This window comes from Tamandua tetradactyla, chromosome 1, assembly GCF_023851605.1.
Source record: "Tamandua tetradactyla isolate mTamTet1 chromosome 1, mTamTet1.pri, whole genome shotgun sequence".
In the NCBI taxonomy this organism is placed as follows: domain Eukaryota; kingdom Metazoa; phylum Chordata; class Mammalia; order Pilosa; family Myrmecophagidae; genus Tamandua; species Tamandua tetradactyla.
The window spans coordinates 104,634,379-104,649,286 of record NC_135327.1 but is presented as its reverse complement, the minus strand read 5'-3'; the positions used below and the strand labels follow the sequence as shown (position 1 = coordinate 104,649,286).

The 14,908-nt window shown below is 35.7% G+C and overlaps 1 long non-coding RNA gene across 4 annotated transcripts in view; it reads left to right on the top strand.

Annotated features, from left to right (window-relative positions):
• Positions 1–867: 867 nt before the first annotated feature.
• LOC143685860 (uncharacterized) overlaps positions 868–14,908 on the top strand; it is a 29,553-nt gene continuing 15,512 nt past the window's right edge. For 3 of the 4 annotated variants that reach the window (XR_013176784.1, XR_013176781.1, XR_013176779.1), the window contains exons 1-2: positions 868–941; positions 3,451–3,586. This is a non-coding gene — a long non-coding RNA (uncharacterized LOC143685860). Of the gene's footprint in view, positions 942–1,162; positions 1,217–3,450; positions 3,587–14,908 lie in introns of all 4 variants that reach the window. The other variant, XR_013176783.1, reaches the window with a different exon arrangement.

Below are 14,908 nucleotides of genomic sequence, written 5' to 3'. Positions count from 1 at the left end.
TAATCAATTAGGAAACTCAGATAGACCCTCAGAATTCTCTTCAGTCTGTGGCTGGGCAGCGACTGCAAAGCTCCCAGAATTGGCTTGCATGGTGAAATCTGTTTACCACCTTGCATTAAATTTATATTCTGAGCGTGAATACAGTCACTCTTCTTCTCTTCAGCAGAAATGAAAACTATCTGTCGCACTGGAAGAAATACCTGCCCTAGAGCAATCTCTCCTTCTAGAGCTGTAGGACTCCCTGTGATAAATCTGTTCAGACTAAAAGAGCTTTTTGTCAAAATTTCCCTATCAGATTATCATTTAGTTCTAAATCCCCATTGTTCTTCCTGTGGGCACTGCCACAGAAGGAGCTGTGAAACATGTTGGGGTTTACACACTCATATCATTTTACTACGGGTGCAGGGAGAGAAGAAATAAGATTTGCCCCTAAATAGATGAGAATAACATTATCAAAAAAGGAGGAAAATGATTCTGGGAGGCCTTAAAATCACAGCCTGCTAGAAATCAGTCTAATCCATTGAATATTCTGTTTATATTATTCAAAGAGTAAACACACTGCTATTTACACTTTCATCTTTATGTAAGAATCAGTCTTCAACTCAGGAAATCTGTGGGCTTCGGGAAATTGTAAATATAAGTGAATGAGTAGTAAGCTATAGTTAGGGGCTCTAAATAAATGGAAATTCCTCTTGTATGTGAGTGTGAGAGCACATGTGCAAATGATAGTCTCGGTTCAGCTTTAGTCTTGTGTTTTCCCCAGTGTGACTCATTCCGTCATCACTCGATGTTATTACTGACTCCCAATGACGTGAAACTCTCAAACAATTGGGATTCCATTTGGAACACACACAAACAATCCAAATCTTCCAATTCAGATCATGTGGCTGGACTGTGGGGAAGTCAGGGAAGAGAGCCTGAAGGCTGGCTGTGGCCACGGGGTATGGCGGTGTGGGGCTGCTTAAACGAATCAGGGGTGTTACAGGAAGACACTCAAGTTACAGCCACATGTGCAGTCAGGCTCCCTCTCTCTGTCTCCTTCTCTCCTTTTCTCTGCCTCCCTCCACCCCTCCCTTCTCTATCAGTTCCCAGCTCATCTTCTTGCTAACATAACTCGAAGGTACATTACCTTGGGTAAAACAGAAAATTGACTTCTTTGCAGTGTTTCTTCTTTACCATCAAACCCACTTAAGTCTGAAGAAAACTCATTCTGACTGTAGGTATTGTTTTTTCTAATTCTGTAGGAGCTAGAGTGTCTGATCATCTCTTTTTAGACAAAATTGCTATGTAAGAAAACCCTTCATCACTTCTTTTACTACTGCTTCTATTCTCCCGATTTTCTTTTACTTTGTTATTCATATACCATAAAATGCATCATTTTAAGCATACAATTCAGTGGTTTTTAAGTATATTCATAGAATTGTGTAACTGTCACTGCTATCTAATTCTAGATCATATTCATCAACCCCAAAAGAAACCCATACCCATTATACTCATTCCCCTTTCCCTCTTCCTTCCAGCCCTTGATAACTGCTAATCTACTTTTTATCTCAATGGATTTGCCTACTCTTTACATTTCACATAAATGTATTCATGTTGCAGTGATATTTTGTGACCTGGCTTCTTTCATGTAGCATGTTTTTGAGTCTTCCATGCGGTAGCATGTGTCAGTGCTTCGTTCCTTTTTGATGACTGAATAATATTCCATTGTGATGGATATACCACTTATAATCATCCATTCATCATTTGATGGATATTTGGCTTGTTTCCCCTTTTTGGTTATTATGAATAATGCTGCTATGAGTATTAATGTACAAGTTTTTGTGTATACATAAGCTTTCAATTCTTTTTGGTATATAACTATGTGTGGAATTGCTGGATCACACAGTAACTCTACCTTTAACTTTTTGACATGATTTCCAATTTTGAAACCTAATTGGGGAAAGACTTTGGTCTATAACTCTAGGCTAAACCAGAGTTCATCTAACTATTATAGGTGGTCTAACATTGAAAAGAATGTGAGCTTCTGAAACAAAAAACCTGAATTCAACATGAAGGCATGTACAATTTATCCATGTAAACTGAGGCACGTCATCAAATTTGAGCCAAAGTTTTTACATAAGTGAAATGAAGATAATGTCTAGCTTCGCAATAATAAGACCACAGATATTCAATGCTAAGTGTGAATGTCTTGCCTGATACTTGAAAACATGATGGTTGTTATTGTGTGTATGCCTATTTCTCTCAATGCATTCTATTTTATTTTAACATTTTTTTATTATATAATATGACATATATACAAAGCAAAGAAAGAAAAAAGCAATAGTTTTCAAAGCACTCCCTAACAAGTAGCATAGGACAGATGCCAGAGTTTGTTATGGGCCACTATACCATCATCTCAGATTTTCCTTTCTAGCTGCTCCAGAACATTGGAGGCTAGAGGGAATATATACATATATATTTATTATCACTGTTTTGTAAAGAATAACATATATACAAAAAAGCAATAAATTTCAAAGCACAGCACAACAATTAGTTGTAGAATAGATTCCAGATCCTGGCATGGGTCACAATTCCACAAATCTAAGCCTTTACCTCCAGCCGCCCCAAGACACCAGAGACTAAAAGAAACATCACTATAATGATTCACCACTCATACTCATTTGTCAAACCCTACATTCTCTGTACAACTTCACCATCACCTCTGATCTTTCTCCTACTCTCTAGGGGTATTTGGGCTATGGCCATTCTAATTTTTTCATGTTGGAAGGGGCTGTCGCTAATATTGGGTAAGGAGAAGGAACTAGCTAACTTTCTGGAGAGGCTGGGCCCTCTAGATTTCTAGATTCCAGATGGGACCCATCTGGAGGTCGTAGTTTTCTGGAAAGTTATCCTAGTGTATGGAATCTTTGCAGAATCTTAAATAACACCCTAGATGTTCTTTAGGATTGGCTGGAATGATTTTGGTTGGGGTTTAGCAAGTTATGACAGGTAGCAAGGTCTAACTGAAGTTTGCATAACAGTGACCTCCAGAGTAGCCTCTTGACTCTATTTGAACTCTCTCAGCCAATGATACCTTATTTTTAATTCATTCTATTTTAAAGGAGAACTTATTTTCATGTCATTCTGTAAAAATCAAATACATATAAATATATTTTAGCTAACCTTTATTTGAAGTACCACTTGAGTTTGTTATTTTATTCTAAAAAATACTTTGATTTTGCTATTTTTACATTATTATTCTTTGTGGGTAAGGGGACAGAGAAATGGTTTTCCTTCTGTCTCTTCCACGTACTCTTTCTCTTTAGCCTGCTATCTTCTGGGTTGTGATATTTGTTATAGGTTATTTTATTCCACACATGGAGAATCTTAGTAATTATCATCTAAGCTAATGCTACTCCAATTTTCATGTGCATACAAAACATACAAGGCTCTTTGAAAATGTGACAGGCCGAGGAGTGGAGCCCACACTTCTGCAGTTCTGACAAGTTTCCAGGTGGTCCTGATGCTGCTGATTTGAAAACCATCTCTTAAGGAGCAAGGCTCTCCAACCACACGCTCCATTGAGAACGAATGTTTTAAAAAGGTCAGTTTATGCCAGGCACACTTGGAGATGCTTTCACAGATTTTAATTTTATGTAAATATTTTACTCAGAGCTGCTCAATAAATGCCCATTTGGTTTTTGTACTATATTGGGTATATTACAATAGTTTAAAGCAGGGGCTGGTAAGCTAAGGTTGTAGTTTTGCCTGTTACCTGCTTTTTAAGTTTTTCTGGAACCTAGCCATGCTTCTTCATTAACTTATTATCTATGGCTGCTTTGGACTATGACAGCAGAGTAGAATAATTGAGACAGAGACCTTACGGTTTGCTAGTTGAGACAGAGACCATATGGTGCACAAAGCCTAAAATATGTACTATCTAGTCCCTTACAGAAAAAAAAAAACGACTCCTGGATTTAAAGGCATTCTATATCATGAAACAATTTAAATCAATCTACTTAGGCAAATCTTTATGTAGCATGCAGAACTTGGGGCACAGAACAGCAGTAATTCATCATTGTCGCTCATCAAGAATATTTCATGCATGTACTGATTTTTTTCATAATGGCACAACTAAAAAATAAAAATGCAGTCATTTTAACCAGCTGAACATTTAAAGTTTGGTTAAATTCAATTTTCTTGTCAGTTCTGTGAATGTACCTGTACAGCCGTGTATAGCTGGGAGAAAAGATAAAAATGGTCACACTTTTATCTTACGATCACTAAATTCAAATGGGCCCTAAGGAAGCACTGCAATTATTTCCCAAATTATTTTCTATGTGACTATCTTTACCTTTTCCCCTTATTCCCTCTGCTCAAAGCTCCAATACCTCATCTCCCATTCCCAGTCTTAACTGATAACCTGGCCTCCTTTCTACGTCCATTCATCCATACATAAATAAATCAATCTATCTAAAGAGAGCATCCACTTGTTCCTTCATTGTGTCCTCTCCTACCAGCATCTTTGCCTCTATACTATGATTTTTGTGCTGCTTCAATGGCTGAAACAGTTTGGTCTCTTGACAAAGGCCAAGCCCATCTCTAGTGCTCCATATTTACCTTTTATCAACTAGTCTAGAACATCATGCCCCATACTTTTCCTTTTTTGTTCCCTGCATCGAGTTTTGCCTCTCCATTAGTTTTTTCCCATCAAAATACAAATATGTTATTTTCTCCATTAAAAAAAAACTCTCTTTACCCCATTTGTCTTTCCATGAGCATCCTTTTTCCACTCTTGATAGCAAGTGTCCTTGAAAGAGCTGTCTTTACTTGGTCTTCCTGTTCTCTCTTGAACCTGCCGTAATCCAGCTTTCTGTCCACCATTCTCCTGAAACTGCTTTTTTTTTTTAATCAAGTCCACCAGTGTCGTCCGCATTACAAATTCCAATGGACATTCTCAATACTGACTTTGTCACTGGAATTCGGCACAGATGAGCACTCAATTCTTTTGAAATATTGTCATCCACCAGTGCCTAGGACCCACTCACTTTCCATCTTCCTTCTCTTACTCTATCCATTTTTCCTTACTCTCTTTTGCTATTTCTCATATTCTGGACCTCTAAATGTAGACCCTTTTCATTCTCTAACTATACTCACACTTTCGGTGAATCATATAGCATAAAATACCATAGATATACCTATGATTGCAAGATTTGAGATTTCCCAGCCCAAACCTCTCCCTTGACTCTGGACTGTTCAACCCAGCTGCCCAGCTACCATCTCTACTTGGATATCCAAAGAACATCTCAAACTGAACATGTCCACAGCTGGATTTCTGACCTTTTTCCTCACCCAAACTTTGCTTCTCCTTCTGTCTTACCCCCAGCTTAATGAATAGTAATTACATTTTTATAGGTGCTCAGGCCAAAAAGTTGGAGTCACTTCTGATTCTACTTTCTTTCACACTACATATTCAACCCATCAAAAAACCTTATCAGCCCTGTTTTAAAAAATACATTTGGAATCCGCTCATGATTCTCTGTTTCTACACCCACTGTTCCAGTCCAATGCACCATCACCTTTCACTTGGATTATTGCAGTTGCCTCATAAAAGTTCTCCCTTCTTCTCCTCTTGCCTTTCTTTACTCTATTTTCACATCGAAGAGTGCTTCCATTAGAATGTAAGTCACTCACTACTACACCCTGCAACAGCTCCCAGTTTTGTTTCAAAGTAAAAGTCAATATGTTTTTCCAGTGGCTCACAAGGAACTATACATTATCACTATATTTTATCCTCTCCTCTTCCTCACTCTGTCCCAACCAGCTTGGCCTCTTTGCTTTTCCTTGAGCCAGCCAGGCACATTCATATCTTGGGACTTTTGTACTTTCAGTTTAGTTTGTCTGAAATACTCCTTGAATTTCCATACAGCTCATTCTTTTATCTTCTTCAGGTCTTAATTCCTTCCCTGTGAGCCCTTCCTTCCCTTATGCCACTTCTATTTTCTCTGTAGCATTTGTCATTTCAAACAGACTATTTTCACTTGATCATTTTAGTTCCTGTCTCTGTCTTATTAGAGTGTAAGCTCTATGAGATTTCTGTATTTTATTTACTGATATTTCCCTACCTCCTATGGCTGGCACAGAGTAGGTATCAATGCTATTTTCTTAATGAATGAATGAATGATGTTTCAAATTGAAGTTACACATTGGTTTTGTTTCATGTGAGGATAAAGCTAAAGATGTAAAATCTCTGACTTCTGAGTTTCTCTGGCTGAAGCAGTTTCAAATCCATGTTATCACTCCTCAAAGGGTAATCTGAGTGATGTTACTTGTCATTTTTATTTTTTTTGGCTCTTTAACAAGATAAAAAGACATAGTACTGACTTTTGCTGTCTTTCAAAAACATTTCAAGGGCTGCAATATGCTTTCTTCACAAACGCGTCTTCTTATGAAGCATTCATCAGCCTTGCGCTGGGTTACCCTCGGATTTGCTTTAGACCAAGAAGCTCCTGTCATTGTCTCAAAACACCCCAAGCGTTCTGATTAAAAAAAGCCTTTATATCATGGAAAAGTCCTCTTTAGACAGAGGAGAAAAGAGGATAGCAATTACAAGGGGAGTATTGTAGATTTGAAAAATCATTTCCCATTTTCAGCAAATAATGACAGCTTTTGAAATGTCTCTGAAAGTAAAAAAAAAAAAAAGGTCGTATTTTAAATATTCTCTCAAAGGGGTTTATCGTCATTCCATCTTGCTTCATGTGCTGACACTTTAATCCCTCCCTATTGACATATGATATCTCATTCAGATTCCAATGTAACAGTTATAAATTTCTTTCTGACTGCGCCTTGTTGACTTCTGCCTTTAGCATCTCATTAGAAGGACAAATATATATACACACATTTTGCATATTATATTTATGTACATTTTATTTGTCTTTAGATTTATGCTTAGAAACTACTGGCAAACATTACCTCTCCAACAACAACAACAACCACAACAAAAAACAGCTAAAAATTGAGGCAGTATAATAATATCAGACTTTCTGTTGAATTATTCTCTTGCCAGCACAAAGCATCAGTACACAGTAGCCTCAGAGAGTGGTTTTTGGCTAAGTATCAAGTGATTAACATTATTCATATGTAGTCCAAAGTACAAAAGCTGGCTATGTTTCATACTGAATATAGAATTGTGCTATTTCTATTTTTACATGTTGCCAAGGGATTTGAATTTTTTAATAGATGTGCTATGGATTTTTTGTTTTATATAGAATGATATTTATATTGAACTCTGAATCCCATGGTTTTTATATGCACATGTAATTATGTGACTTCTCTATTCATTTCCAAATTCTCCCTGTCATCATCCTTTTTCTCCTATCCTGCATCAGGAGAAAGAACTTCTTTCTAAGTGTGAGACTTCTAATAGTGCTCCTCGGTTCCTTTTTTTTTTTTGTATCCTAAGAGATCTTGCTGCATTGAGCCTTCTATGTCATCTGTCTTCTACAGAATCCATCTTTGCAGCTTAAGGTCTAACTATGTCTCTTTCAATTAAAGAAAACCAATAACATTTCCTGTATCCTACCAATTCTTTATGCCACAAGTGTAAGTTTCTCAATGTCTCTATAACTCAAGACTATTTGACTCATCTCTGAGTTTAATTTTGCTAATCTTTACCTAGAACCCTAATGGTTACTTCGATCCATTTTTCTGGCTTGTAATTTAGAGAGCAGCCTAAGTGGAAGAGTTGCCTCATGAATGATGATAATAATAACTAATAGATTTTAATTTTGCCTTATGGTTTGCACATCACTTGTAGAGGCATTGAGTTATTTGATGTCAGAGATTTCTGGACAGTTCTGGGAGAAGGAGATTTGAGTTGACAATTCTTGTTGATGCTTCTCTTCTGTAACTGGAGATATTTTATGTATATTAGAGGGGAATGAAAAAAAAAGATCTTCCTGGGCCATTATTCAATTCTCCTGAAAAGTTCTATCATATTTTCAATGTTTCTGTTTTTGTTACCCACATTTTTATTGATTTCTGTTTCTAGCAACTTTAGGAAATGCCCTTACAACAACTTGCCAAGGATTCCTTAATTACAAAATTCTTTCAGTCCATATTCTTCCCATATTCTCTTACAAAATTAAAAATCTAACCAACATCAACAGAAAGCAAGCTTTTCCTGAAAATTGCTTCTCTTTAATTCTGCACTACAGTCTCATGTTTCTTTCTTTGGGTCAGAGCAGTTTAACAGAGAATGTCCTTCAACCTTCCCCCTCTTAATCAATGTCCTATCCTTGACGCCTTATATCCTTATGGTAATTTCCAAGACCAGTGAGGATCGCATTGTGAACCTGCATTTCTAGTCCTGTTCTTTCTCCTGGGCCCTGTCTGAGCATGACAGCTAGCTGACTCCTATTTGTAAATTTTGCATACCCCCATCCGAACTTACCTCTCCTCCCAATCCAGCTTCTTATTTTCTAATAATGGTCCACCATTCCTCAAGTCATTCAAATTTGAAATGTTAGTCAGCTAAATTCTCCTAGCCTTCTTTGTCAATTTAACCACTAGTATCTCCTGCAGCTATCCATTTATTCACACATCAACTTTCTCGCTTTTCCTCTCTTCTCTCTTATCTAAAATCATTATAGCATCCTCTTCATTTTTTTGTATCTCTAATTTCTTCCTCCTCCCATATGTTCATCTAGCCTTATATCATGCTTCTGATCATATTTCTAGAATCATGGAGCCATTGTCCTGGAGCTCAGTCTTGCAGCCCCTTCTTCTTAGGAGAATATGAGTGTTAGTCTTCCTAACCCTGCATGTTCCAAATCTAGCTAACCCTTAAAATTATCCCTCATGAAGATCACTATGTCTGCAAAAGATTCCTCTACTTTTTGAACTCCCGTGTCATAGTATCATAACTCTGAACTTCTTGCCTTTTGCATTGTATAATCACTATTTATTGTGGGATTAAAAACTCATGGAAGATAGATCTCAGTCTTAATTATCAATGTATTTCCTATAGTGACTATTTCAGTGCATTTTATACTATAGGAACATAATTGTTGAATGAATAAATAGACATCCAATATGCATTATGTGTATTAACACTGTTGCTTCATATGGTATTGTCAGAGTACTATGATTCTGTAAATATGAAAGATATTACTGGATCTAGCATCATGTAGTAAATGAATCAACCAAATATGTTCATAATTGTGATATGGGCATCAGATTTCAATGCCTTAAATTTTATGGGACTCGTATAATCAAGGAGGATGGTGAAAGATAGAAGGACAATTATCTTGGGAGTTTTCTGAAAAAGCTTAGAGTAATAAGCCTGAGTTTGGCATCACAGAATCACAGGTCATTGCTCCATGCTCCCACCAGAAAAGAAATTTTACATATGAAACTTTAGAAACTTCTTGTATAAATCCATAGTAATTCATCCCACTCTTCAGAAACAAGGTAAAATAGGACATAATGACGGCTGGTGCCATCACGTTTTATGGTGTTGAATGATATGCTATCATTTATACATTCTACATGTGATTTCCAAAGAGTCATATACTTTACATTTTTTTCAGGGGAAAAATTCTACAATTATTTTCTTTTTAATATTTCACGTTAAATCAAGCGCCAACAGAATATATTGTGAATGGGGCTATTTTGAATGCAAAATGAAGTAAAATTAATTAGAAGTTGCTGAAATGCTAGAGAAATAATCCTAACTTTAAATGGGCTCCATGTGATGTTTGATTTCATTACTGACAAATTTAGAATGGACTTCATTTATTATGCCGTGAATGTTCATTATTTTTTCAATGTATCACGCACACATTCTCATTCCCTCCAACCTATTTTTTAGTCTCAGCATTTCTATTTTGACATTAGAAAAATATACAACCAAAATCTATAAGACTTTGATTAAATGTTGATACAGCTGATTTCAACACAGCCAAAGCCAGTGACCATACATGGAATCTAAACAACAGCTAGTAATTACAATGTCAAAGGCATGTATACACTGTGTGTTATGTTTCATTGTCTGGCATGCAAATATAGTCTCCATTTCCTTTACACTATGTCCAAAGTATAAAGAAAGTCAACCAAAGAGTTCTGTTTCGTTTACAAAAAAGAACAAGGTTCAATCATGTTTGATAAGTTGCAAATTACTGGTAATACCACAAGTGTTGTTACAGCTGCTAAGAATGGTCAGGAGGATGTACAAAATGCAGCAAAGGCATGAATCAAAAGAAAAAAATCTAAACAAGTTTGAATGATGGTGTATAGTATGGCTAACTTTAACTTGTTTGGGGTCTGGAAAAGGCATATTGGGTGCAGTGTGAGGTGCCTTGTAGGGAATCCGGCCCCATGCTGCTCTGTTGCGATTTCAACTCTTTTCATACAAATGAAGTGGTCTCTTACCAATCCCATGTAAACACAGGATTTACAAATCAAAATCCTTACAGTTTTGTAATTTAAGACTTGAGCCACAAAGGACAAAAAAAAGGTATAAAGATTGGTGAATACATCCAGAGACACTAAGAAGCAATCTGAATTTCCCTCAAAACAAAATGAAATCCCTTTCCAAGATTCAAACAAGGCTGGTATAATAGAAGGGAAAAAAAAAAAAAATAACTACACTTTCTCGTGATTCTGGATACTTGAAGTATTACAGCTTTGAAAGATGTGAAAGTAATTTCTGCTGGAATTTAATTCAATAAGGATTCATTAAATCCTTCTGTGTGCATTGATTTCTCATGTCATACAGTTTTAACACAGTAAGCCACAAAGCAAGTACCAATAAATTTAAAATGATTGAAATTGTATAAAGCATCTTCTCTGACCACAATAGCATGAAGCTAGAAATCAATGACTGAAGTTAAACTGGAAAATCTACAAATATGTAGAATACGTTCTTAAATAATGAATGGGTCAAAGAAGAAATCATAAGAGATCTGAAAATTCTTAGAGATGAATGACAATGAAAACACAACCCACTATAATTTATGGAAGACGGCAATGGCAATGCTGAGAGGAAAATATATAGCTATAAATGCCTACATTAAAAAAAGAAGAAATAGGGTGCATGGGTGGTTCAGTGGTAGAATGCTCACCTTTCATGCGAGAGACCCAGGTTCAATTCCCAGACCATGCACCTCCCCCTCCCCCCCAAAAGAAATATCTCAAATCAGTAACCTAACTTTATATCTTGAGGAACTAGAAAACCAAGAGCAAACTAAACCCAGAGATGGTAGAAGGAAGGAAAAAAGATTAGAGCAGATATAAATGAAATAGAAGACAATCAAGAGAATCAATAATATAAAGTTTGGTTTTTTGAAAAGACTAGTAAAATTGACAAACCCTAGCTAGACTGACAAAGTATGGAAAGAATATACAAATAACTAAGACCCAAAATGAAAGGAAGGGCATTAGAACTCATTATGCAGAAATTGAAAGGATTTTAAGAGAATACTATAAACTGTATGTCAAAAAATCAGATAATCTAGAGAAAAGGAACAAATTCATAGAAATGCATGACTTACCTAAACTTACTCAAGAAGAAATTGAAAAGCTCAACAGATCTATAATAAGTAAAGAGATTGAATCAATAAGAAACAAAAGTTTCTCCTAAGAAACAAAAGTCAAGGATGAGACGGTTTCACTGACGAATTCTGCCAAAAACCAAACAAGAACTAATACTAATCTTTTTCAACTCAAAACTTGAAAATATAGAAACTCTTCCTAACTCATTCTATCAGGCTAGCATTACTCTGATTACAAAGCCATAGAAAGACATCAAAGAAAAGAAAAGTAAGGACCAGTTTCCATTCTGAATATAGATGCAAAATTCCTTAACAAAGTACTACCAGACTGAATCCCAAAGAATCAAGACCAAGTGGGATTTATCCCAGGAATGCAAAGGTGGTCCAACATAAGAAAATCAGTCAATGTAATGCACAACATTTAATGGAATGAAGGAAAAAAAAACCCCTTGATATCTCAATTGATCTAGAAAAGACATTTGGCACCCTTTCATAGTAATAAACACTCAGAAACTAGAAAAAGAAGGGATACTTTCTTATCAGAATAAAGGGCATATATCAAAACCCACAGATAACATTACACTCAATTGTGAAAGACTGAAAGCTTTCCCTAAGATTAGGAACAACACAAGGATTCCCACTTTCACCTTGGCTATTCAACATTTTACTGGAAGTGCTAGTCTGAGCAATTAGACAGGAAAAGGAATAAAAGACATCCAAATTGGAAAGGAAGAAGAAAACTATTGTTATTAGCCAATAACATAATCTTATCTTTTGAAAATCCCAAGGAACCCATAAGAAAACTAATGGAACCAATAAATAAAGTCAGCAAAATTGCAGGTTATGAGATTAACATACACAAAATTATTTGTGTTTCTATACATTAACAATGAAAAAATCTGTTATAAAGCAATTCGTTTTATGATGGCATCTAAAAGATCATAATACATGGAATAAATTTAACCAAGAAGATAAAGGACTTGTACACTGAAAACTACAAAACACTGCTGAAAGGAATTAAAGATTTAAATAAATGGCAAGATCCTGTGCTCATAAATAGGCAGGCTTAATAGTGCTAAGTTATCAATGCTACCCAAGTTATCTACAAACCCAACACAATCTCCATTTTATCTCAGCAACTTTTTTTTGTAGAAATGGAAAGCCAATCTTCAAGTTCATATGCATCTCAAGAGGCCCAAAATAGCCAGATCGATAATTGAAAAAGACAAAGTTGGAGGTTTCATACTTTCCCAATTTCAAAACTTACTATAAAGCCATAGTAATTAAAATAATGTGGCACTGACATAAAGAAAGACATACAGACCAACTGAAATGAAAGCACACGTCTGTGGTCAATGATTTTTGTCAAAGGTGCCAATTACATTAACTGGGAAAAGAATGATCTTTTCAAGAATTAGTGCTGGAATAACTGGATGTCAGCATGCAGAAGAATGAATTTGCACCATACCTCACAACATATACAAAAATTAACTCAAAATGGACCAAAGACCTACACATAAGAGCTAACTACGAAACTTTTAGAATAGAGTATAGGAGAAAACTCTCTTGCCCTTGGATTTAGCACTGATTTCTTAGATATAACACTAAAAGCATGAGCAACAAAAGAATGAATCGATCAAATGGACTTCCTAAAACTTAAAACCTTTTATACCTTAGTGGACATTATCAAAAAAGTAAAAAGACAACCTTCAAAATGGGAGTAATTAGTTGCAAACTATATTTCAGATAAGAGTTTAATATCCCAAAAATACACAGAACTTTTCCAACTCAACAACAAAAAGACAATTTAAAAAGGAGAAACAGTCTTGAACAAACATTTCTCCAAAGAAGATACACAAATGTCTAATAAGCTCACGGAAAGATGTTCAGTATCAACAGCCAATAGGACAATGTAAATCAGAACCACAATGAGATTTCACCTCACAGACACTAGAATGGCTATTATTTAAAAAAATAAAAGGTATCTATTTCTCCACATCCAGCAGCAAGGATGTGGAGAAATAGATACCTTAGGATGTGAAGAAATAGCATCTTAGGATATGGTTGACTGGACTATAAAATGATGTAGCAGCTGTGGAAAACAGTTTGGCAGTTTCTCAAAAAGTTTAGCATAGAACTACTATATGACCCAGGAATCCCACTTCTGGATATACCTGAATTGAAATCAGGGACTCAGATATTTCTACACCAAAATTTATAGCAGTATTTGCAAAAGGTGGCAAAAAGTGTCCATCAACAAATGAATGAAAGAAAAAAATATGGTATACACATCCAAAGGAATGTTATTGAGTTGCAAAAAGAAAGGAGTTCTGATACACACTACATTATTGAGCCTTGAATTCACTATACTGAATAAAATAAGCCAGACCCCCCCCAAAAGACAAAAATTGTATGATTCCTCTTATAAGAAATACCTAAAATAAGAAAATTCATAGAGACAGAAAGTAGATTATAGGTTATCGGTGGCTAAGGACTGGGGGGAAGGTAAGGGGAGTTATTGCTTTTGGCTGCAGTTTATACTGTGGGTGATTAAAAAGTTTGATATAGTGGTCATGGTAGCACAACACTGTGACTTTATTAATATTCCTGAATTGTACAGTCGAAAACTGTTAAAATAGGAAATTTTGAGTTTTATATATGTTACTATGATAAAAAATTTTTAAGTAATAGAATTTGTGTTTAGGAAAACTACATTGAATATTGTGAGTAGCTTTAGTAAAACACTATAATAAAGTATGAGAAAAGAAATTGTAAAGGAATTGGGAAAAATCATAAAATTATTTAAAGAGAGTGCATTCAGACTGTTTTGCATTTGATTTAGGGGGGTTATCCAGTTTAAAGCAAAGCAATAGAATATGGGTGGATCATGCTTGATCCATCATGTGATTTGGGATTTGTGCAAGGAAGACAACTGAGCACCAATAGTGAATTTGCACACGGGCAGACAGCAAACTGTGGCTTGTGCCAAATCTGGCCCATGATCTGTTTTTGTATTGTTCGTGAGCTCTGAATGTTTTTCACATTTTTAAAGGGTTGTGAAAAGCTGCCTGAGAATAAGAAGAAAAGGGGAATGAGAACCAATAGCAAAAGCAGCAGCTCAGCCCCAAATGTGGCGTGCAAAGCCTAAAACAGTTTCTATCTAGCTCTTTAGAGAAAAATTACTCAATGAAAAGGATTTTGCCCCCCATTAAAAGTTCATAGCATACTTATTATGCTCTAAGTTAAAACATTCCAGTTATGCATATTTTTTCCCTGAGGATCAGCTTTAACTGATTTTTTTATCCACTTAACTACCTATCAATCCTGAGTATGTTGATTAAAGGTTTCCACTTTTAGAGGTGCTCAAACATTTG